Raw genomic sequence first — 7,278 nt, forward strand, 5'->3', positions numbered from 1 at the left:
GTTACTGTGATGTTAATCATAACAGGCATTTTTCCACTTTTGTAACAAACACCCCCCTATAATTAAAAAGTATTAATCCATTATTTTTTATATACAATAATCTTTTTTTTTTTTCAAATTCTTTTACCTACATTGTTATACATAAAAATTTCATTTAAAAAACTTACGGATGGGAATAAGCTAAGAGGGAAGGAGAGAGAGAGAGAGAGAGAGAGAGAGGAACACAAACTTGTCCACCAAGTCCTGAGAACAGTATTCTGACTCGGAGCAGCAAATTCAGAGAGGACCACAGGGTCCCCACCATGAGACACGACGTTCCTCACTGACCCATAGTGCTGCGGGGGACAACACTGGAGACACAGTGCAGGAATTGTGTCTGATCTGACCCCACCACACTGGGGCGAAACACCAAGGGCATGCAAGAGAGCAGCTAGGGGAGCAAAGTAATGAAGTCCCCGAGGAACACCAAAAATAGACTGTGGGGCCAGGGCATGGCGCCCCATCAGACTCGACCAGCAAGCACTCATAAAGGTCAACAAACAGACCAGGAACTCTTATAGACTCTTCTGGTGTTGTTGTTTTGAGTTGCTTTGTTTTGTTTTGTGCTTATTATTGTTTTTTACATGTTCATATAGAGAAGATAGGTGGGATAAACAATCCGGAGGAGAAAATAATGAGACCGTCAGTTGGGGGGGGGGGTGTCATGGGAAAGGGAGGGACGAGGGAAAGGAAGGGGGTGTCACAAACTCAGGAACAAGAGAACAATAAGTGATCTAAAATCAATGGTGAGGAGGTGTAGGATGTCTAGCAGGGCTTGATCAAGGGCAATGTAGCCAAGAGGAGTTTCTGAAATCTGAATGAAGGCTGAACATGATAGTGGGACAAGAAGACAGTAAAAGGAAATAGAGGAGAGAAGTAGGAGGCAAAGGACATTTATAGAGGTCTAACTGCAGGCATGTACATAAGTAAATATATTTATATAATGATAGGGAAATAGATCTATGGACATATATGTATATATTAAGTATTAAGGAAGTAGACGGACATTGGAACTATAGTGTAGGTGTTCACATAACTGCAATTTGTTAGCATATCTTTGTTTTGCTCACTTACAGACTATTATGTTTAAATGAGGCTGGCACATGTTGAGTTGCATGTGTTTTAGTTTTATCCTCTTAGGCACACATATGATTTTATTATTGTTTTGTTTAAAAATTATGTATGGCTAAAGTATCAAGTTGATAAGGAGTGGTCTGTGGTGGTCACATAAGTTCGTGTCAACTTGAAGATATGAAAGTGTAGGGGTGGAGTCTAGTCTGTCCGTCAGGTCACAGCCTGATGGTGCCTCCTTGTGGTCATGGCCTTCTCATAAAGAGATCCTGGGACCCCCCCACCCCCCATCCTGCCTTCACCATGATGCCGCTGAGCAATGCTGAGACCTGCGCAAGCCTGTGATGCTTCCACGACCATTGGATCCACAAGATTTTTCACCCACTGGCCTGTGCTCTTCCTACACTTTGCATCATTGCATGTGACTGTGTGTCTGAAGAGGGACTTATGGACTAGTCTCAGACTTATAGACTTAGGTAGGATTGGATTGGGATGTTTTCCTGATATATAATTACCTCTTGATATAAAGCTCTCTCTTACACATATGTGAGTGTCACTGCATTTGTTTCTCTAGTCAACCGGCCTAACACAAGAGCCTATTGAAAACTGTGACTTCTCTTATTGCTGTAGCAGTTTACCTTAAACATTTTCAGTACTCAACAGTGTTTGTCCATTAGAATGTTCCCCTGGAACTTTAGCAATTGGTAAGTGAGCTTTGAAATATACAGAAATTCAAATCTAAATTGCTTTATTGTTTTAGGTCATGGGGAAATAAGAGAGTGAGGCATGGTTCTAATAACCTTTACCACGCCTGTTGCCTCTTCGTGAAATAATCTTCACGGAGAAAACTCTCAAGGAGTAGAGCTGGAGAGATACCCTCTTTTCCTAAACCAGATTAACCCCATGGTCTTCACCTGCAAGCATTCCAAGACCCTTGGGAAAGATGGCAGGAGCGGAGGTGTTGCTTCCTAAGAAATAAACCACAATAAAAGATGGATCACCCAATATTGTGCCCTTGCTCTGCCATTATTCTACCATGTGACCTTAAGCAAACCTCTCTCCCTTTTTGTATTTCTCTTTCTGCTTTGTAGGAAGTGGGTGCTGGATTGGGGGTAGGAGGAAGATGAGAGATGCTCCCTATCACATACTGCCTGTGGCTTTGTCCTGGACAGAAGGGCCTTCAGAGAGTCAAGAAAGAACTAAAGGGATCATCAATTAGTTAGTGCTTCATGAGAGATGACAATTTACCTCTATTTTCTTCTGTACTTCTTCATCCAGCTTTCCCCTCCACTCACCTGTCCACAGGAGCCTCTTTTATGCCATCGGCTGTGGCCAATCTTTCTCAGGGGTAAGGAGCTTGGCTTTGGGGTCCATCAGGACACACTTTCAATTTTTCCCTTTGCTTCCAGTCAAAAGCAGTTGAAAGCTCAGCTTCTTCAAAAGTTTGGAGAGTGCCGACGTAAGCCACAGTCTCTGGAGATCTGAGATTCGAAGTTCTATAGATCAGCCTGGGAAAGACCACTGCCTGAATGCTGAGGCTGCATCTCCCATAAGATCCCTCCCCCTCCTCACCTACATACACATGAACTCAATAGGGCGCTCTCCCACCCAGGGGAGAAGGGTGTTACTTCAAAGGGCTGGGGAAGTTAGTGAGGTGTGACTGGCTTTCCCTTGATTACTGGGTCTCTGGAATTAGATCCCCTGTTTTAAAATCTGTTGCCTATTCTTCAGGAGCCAGGGTTTAAAACAGATGTTATCTAATTTTTCATGCAGGGTATGTTTTCTGATAGATAAAGTAGGTGATCAGTCCCTACTAAACCTCAAGGTCATGCCACAGAATGTTTGACCTGATGAATCCATCCTCTATGTGATGAAGGCCCAGTGTAAGCATGCACACCTGTAGGGCAAGGAAGCTCATCATCTCTAAAGCACTTGAATGCAGTGATCATTAAGAACTTTAGTCAAGTAACCTGATGTGGTTTGCATTTTCTCCATCACTTGCAAACCAGAGTTCAAATCCCTGCTGTAATAGTTACAGTACAGATCTCACAGCCTGGCAGACACCTGTTAGCATCTCACGATCATTGATCACCATCACCTCTCAGCACTGCCCCTCTTGTTCTTTATTCTCAAGTTTTACTCTGTTCCTAATACTGCCCTAATAAGCCATGTGTTTACCTAACCTTGACCCTCTTCACGTATTCCCTTTCTAGACCAGAATGTGCATCTCATGCATCACTTTCTCCATTCCTTTTTCCACTCCTTCCTGGGAGGTTGTTCCAAAGTTTGATTTCATTTTCTTCAGTTAGAGCTGGTCTGCTCCTTCCAAGTAGCCACACCTCCTCAGGGGAGCGACTCCTCTCTTCACCTGTGTAACCTCAGGACCTAATCCAGTCAGTGTCTGGAACCAAGCTATTATTCAACATATCATTGCTGAGAAAACTCAAATGCATTCCCCATGTGCTTTAAGCATTGAGTGAGCTAGACTGCTTCACATCACATTGTTGTAGTTGGTATGGTTGGGTTGGTTCCGCTTATGGCAGTTCTTTGCACTGCCCGTTCCTGTGCCATTCTTACAATCGTTGTTATGTCTGAGCCCCCCTATGGTATAGCCATGGTGCCAATCCATCTCTCTGAGGGGCCCCCTCATTTTAATAGTCCTTGCTAACATGTGTGCTGTAATTTACAAAAGTCCCAACTAGCAGTGGCTTGATTAACATGTTTACACAAATCAAGTGCATGATACATATTTTTTTGGATTTTCTAAAAAATATTTTATTGTTGTTGTTGAGAATATACACCACAAAACATATATCAATTCTAAATATACAATTCAGTGACATTGATAACATGCTTCAAGTTGTGCACCCAATGTCTCTCTCCTTTTCTGAATTGTCTCTCTAATTAACATAACCCCATTGCTTTCTAAGCTTCCTATATAGCTTTTCAAGGTATTGTTATCAATTTTATCCCATATACTTATTTTTTTTTTAATTTTTAAATCTTTTTATTGGGGGCTTGTACAGCTCTTATCACAATCCATCCATCCATCCATTGTGTCAAGCACAGTTGTACATTTGTTACCTCGCAGGATACATATTTTTGTCAAGGCAACAAGCAACTTAAGTTTTTTTTTTTTAATTAAAGAGAAACATGTCAGAAATTAGCATAGTATGCTTACAAACAAAATAGCCCCAAAGCAAACCTTGTGGTAGAAGGGCACAGTGTGCAAAAAGAAAAAAGTATACCATGCATGTGATTAGTGTAACAATACAGTGCATTTGGGTGATAACAATGAAGGATCTTGGCAGTCCCTTGGACTCCTGGTAATCTGTAAGTGCTCGGTTGCTAACCAAATGCCACAGGTTTGCAGCTACCAGCTGCTCTCCGGGAGAAAACGCCTGCCACTCTACTCATACTAAGAATTCGGGAAACTCTACGGGGCAGTTCTCCTCAACCACCTCAGAAGATGTAAAGGCTGGATAACGAGTAAAGAAGATTACCAGAGCATTAATGGATTTGAACGTTGGTGTCGGAGGTGCCTATTGAGAGTACCATGCACTGTCAGAAGATCAAACAAAACTGTCTCGGAAGCAGTTCAGTCAGCATGCTCTTTAGACAAATCCTTGGAAAACATCCTGCTTGGTAAAGTGGAAGGGCAGCGGAAGAGAAGATTCTTCAGGAGATGGATTGTCACAGCAGCTGCAACAATGGCTTCAACAGAAGACTTGTGGGTATGGCGCAGGACCAGGTAGTGTTGTATCACAAGCTGCAGTGCATAGGGTTTCTATGGGCCGGACCCAACTCTATGGCACCGAATCACAGTATCATTGCTATGAATTGGAGTCAACTCAAGGCACGCCACATGGGAGGCCCAGGCTTGTTTCAGCTGCGCTGTGGCATCATGGGGATCTAGGGTTTTTTTCTTCTTTTTCTTTAGTGTTATTGGCATGGTGACAACCACTTTCCTCATGCTCATTAGATGGCTGCCACTCTCAAAAGAAGAAGCACACCAGCCTGTGCAATCACGAGGTGTCGAAGGGATCAGGTACCAGGCATCATCAGAACAAAAAATCTTACCATAGTGAATGAGGGGGGTGTGCAGAGTGGAGACCCAAAGCCCATTTGCAGGCCACGGGACATCCCCTTACAGAAGGGTTTCAGGGAGGAGACGAGCCAATGAGGGTGTGATGTAGCAATGATCAATGCTACAACTTTCCTCTAGTCCCTAAATGCTTCCTCCCCACCCCCCCCACTATCATGATCCCAATTCTACCTTGCAAGTCTGGCTAGACCAGAGGATGTACACTGGTACAGAGAGGAACTGGAAATCCAGGGAATCCAGGGCCGATGAGCCCTTCAGGACCAGTGGCGATACTGGGAGGATAGAGGGAGGGTGGGTTGGAAAGGGGGAAACCGATTACAAGGATCTACATGTGACCTCCTCCCTGGGGGACAGACAACAGAAAAGTGGGTGAAGGGAGACATCAGGCAGGGAAAGATATGACAAAATCATAATTTATAAATTATCAAGAGTTCATGAGGGAGGGGGGAGGGAGGGGAAAAATGAGGAGCTGATGCCAGGGGCTTAGGTGGAGAGCAAATGTTTTGAGAATGATGAGGGCAATGAATGTACAAATGTGCTCTACACATTTGATGTATGTATGGATTGTGATAAGAGTTGTATGAGCCCCTAATAAAACGATTTTAAAAAGAAGAAGAAGAAAGGAAGGAAAGTTTAGGAAAAATTGCCCCCTCTCTTTTACCAGCAGGAGAAGACCCTCGTCCGTCAGCTGCCTTTCCCTCGCATTTCATTGTCTGGGACTGAGTCAAATACCCACTCACAGAGAAATCATGATTCATGCCTGGTGCTTTGACCCGGTGTCATGACATCTGAGTTAATACCTGTTGTGTAAGTCGCTAATGATGGCTGCCACTCATGTATTTAATTAGGTACTACTATTACCCAGGGTTCTTTCCTCCAAATCTGTGTTCTGTGTTACACTAGTACCAGGTAAAATGTAACATTTGTTATGTAATATTATTCTTTAGGAGTGTCTCTGGCATGCCAATTTTTTATTGCCTGTTTGTTCTCCTCCGCCACGCCCTCCAGGCAGAGAAGACTTCCACGTTCCTTGAACTTCCTTGTGGACGCTGCTACCTTTTCAAGGCAAGGCGCTGGAAGGAGGCCACTGTCATCTTTTCATTGTTTTTCTGCTATCAGTAGATTTTCTTCCATAGCCAAAGTGGAAGAATTTTGTTCAGTGGATTGGATGTAATACATGAAGACATTTTCATTAAAAACAAACTTACCTGTCTCTGAATGATGAGTTTACCTATTTTCTTGGGGAAAAAAAATCAAATTCAGTGGTGATTATATGGTCCTGGAAATTTAGGTTATATCCCCAATAGTCAACCTACCTAGCTCCTCCCTCCTTCCATTAACTTCTTCCATACACTTCTTCTATCTACTTCTCTGAACACTGTTTATAAACTATAAAGGCAAAAGAGAGAAAATGATATTATTAATATTATTATTAGTTCATCATGAAAGCCTCTTTCTTCTTGATTAGGTTTATGATTATTAGCTAGCACTCATTCAATATGAAAGGTCTATTAAGGGACTTTTAACACATAAAATCTTAATCTTCATATTGGTCTTATCGTTAGTCTTGCTATGTTAGACAGTAAGATCCTAAAACTCAGAACAATGGGGATTTGAACTCTGATTGCAAAATGATTTCTGCATTCACCATTGATCCATCCCTTTTCTTCCCGTCCTCACTGTGATGCCCAATACTCTCTTGATGGACCAGAGTCCGTCAAGGTGTTATCAACCTCTCATTGACTGTTTTTTGTGTTTTGGGTTTTTCCTTTCTTTCTTTCTAAACAAAGTAGCCATTCCCATTCATGGCTGAGACATTTCTGGATAAAGCATGGACTTATTGGTCCACAACTCTTTTTCACGTTGCATCACCATTCCTTATCTCCGGCAAGCACATCTAGCTCAGCTCCCCCAAACAAATAAGCAAACAAAATAAAAAGACCACAAGTACTTAGGTCAGTGGTTCTCACCCAGTGGGTGGCGACCCCTTTGGGGGTTGAAGGACCTATTGGCAGGAGTCACCTAAAACATTAGGAAAACACATATTTCCAATGATCTTAGGA

Source organism: Echinops telfairi, unplaced genomic scaffold, assembly GCF_000313985.2.
Source record: "Echinops telfairi isolate 266 unplaced genomic scaffold, ASM31398v2 ScPeMD7_17;HRSCAF=63, whole genome shotgun sequence".
In the NCBI taxonomy this organism is placed as follows: Eukaryota; Metazoa; Chordata; class Mammalia; order Afrosoricida; family Tenrecidae; genus Echinops; species Echinops telfairi.